We start from the raw sequence: 1,367 nt of genomic DNA, 5'->3' as shown, positions 1-1,367 counted from the left end.
ATGATGATGATGATGATGATGATGCTGGCGCTGGTGGCAGCTCGGCCGGCCCGCGAGGTTTATGTAGCCGCGGGCTATCTCGTCTCCCGCCGCTAAAACTGTTTGCTCGCCTAATGGGGTGGGAGGAGGCAATCAGGGGTTAAGGGATTTCCATAATTGCCAGCCTTCCCCTCGGGGTGGGCACCAGCCCCACAGCAAACAGCCCCCCCCGGGGCAGTCTGGCTCCGGCGCCAGCCGTGGGTACAGCCTGGGGTGTCCCGTGTCCCCCCAGAGCTCAGGGGGGCGGTGGGGACAGTTTGGGGTGTCCCGTGTCCCCCCAGAGCTCAGGGGGGCGGTGGGTACAGCCTGGGGTGTCCCGTGTCCCCCCAGAGCTCAGGGGGGAGGTGGGATCAGTTTGGGGTGTCCCGTGTCCCCCCAGAGCTCNTCACCCCGTACTCACTCCCTGGCGGGCACGGAGGGCCGGCAGACCAGCCCGGCCTGGCACGGGCACACCTGGTTGATGCTGAAGGCGAGTCCCCCGGGGGGAACGTGGCAGCTCTGGGCCAGCTCCAGGCGCCGCTGGCAAACGCGCTCCCCGTGCTGCCGAGCGCAGCAGCCGCCGGCCCCGCACTCCTCGTCCCGCTGGCACCGCGCTCCTGGCGGCACAAAAAGCGACCTCAGGGGACGCTCCGAGCCCGGCCTGGGGTTCAGCACCGCATCCCCCCGGCTCGCAGAGCTTGTCCCTCGTGTCCCCCCCACCACGGCAGACCCCCACTCACCGTCCTGCCCGGGGGGCACGGGCTGCTGGCACTTGCCGAAGATGCAGACGAGCCCGCGGGCGCAGTGCGGGTCCTGGCGGCAGTAGTGACCCTCGGGCCGCTCGGGCAGGCACAGCCCGAAGTGCTCGTCACAAAAGTGTCCCTGGGCGCAGGGGGTGGCCGGGCTGCAAGGGGTGACCTGCGGAGGGGGGGACACGGCGGGTCAGGGGGGCCGCACCTCATCCCCCACCCCGAAACGGCGCAAAACCCCGTCAAAGCAACGCAAGCTTGGGTGTGGGGGTGTTGGGGTGATTTTGGGGGGCCGAGTCTGACGGCAGTGCTCTGGGGAGCTCCATCCGCAGCGGTTCCAGGATTTTTTTCCTCGGGAAAAGAAAACCGAGCTGGGGGGGGTAATACAGGGGTGGGGGCGGCGCGAACCCCTGTAAAAGTCCTGCTCCAGGTGAGGCTCGAACTCACAACCTCGGCATCGCTCGTGTACCGCCCTATAAGTACCGCGCGCTGACCGATTGCGCCACTGGAGCGCCCGGGGCCGCCCGGCGCCACCGCGCCCCCTGCCGGCCCCGCCGCACCGGACCCGAACCGGACCCCGGTGTCACCCCCGGCCGGAGC

The 1,367-nt window shown here is 69.5% G+C and overlaps 1 non-coding gene across 1 annotated transcript; it reads right to left on the bottom strand.

The window, feature by feature from the left end:
* Positions 1–1,189: 1,189 nt before the first annotated feature.
* TRNAI-UAU lies at positions 1,190–1,279 on the bottom strand. The gene is given in 2 exon segments: positions 1,190–1,225; positions 1,242–1,279. It is a non-coding gene; the product is annotated as a tRNA-Ile (tRNA).
* Between the last annotated feature and the right edge of the window lie 88 nt (positions 1,280–1,367).

The sequence above is a fragment of the Parus major genome, unplaced genomic scaffold, assembly GCF_001522545.3.
Source record: "Parus major isolate Abel unplaced genomic scaffold, Parus_major1.1 Scaffold335, whole genome shotgun sequence".
In the NCBI taxonomy this organism is placed as follows: domain Eukaryota; kingdom Metazoa; phylum Chordata; class Aves; order Passeriformes; family Paridae; genus Parus; species Parus major.
The sequence above is the reverse complement of the archived record's forward strand: the minus strand, read 5'-3'. Positions and strand labels throughout refer to the sequence as shown.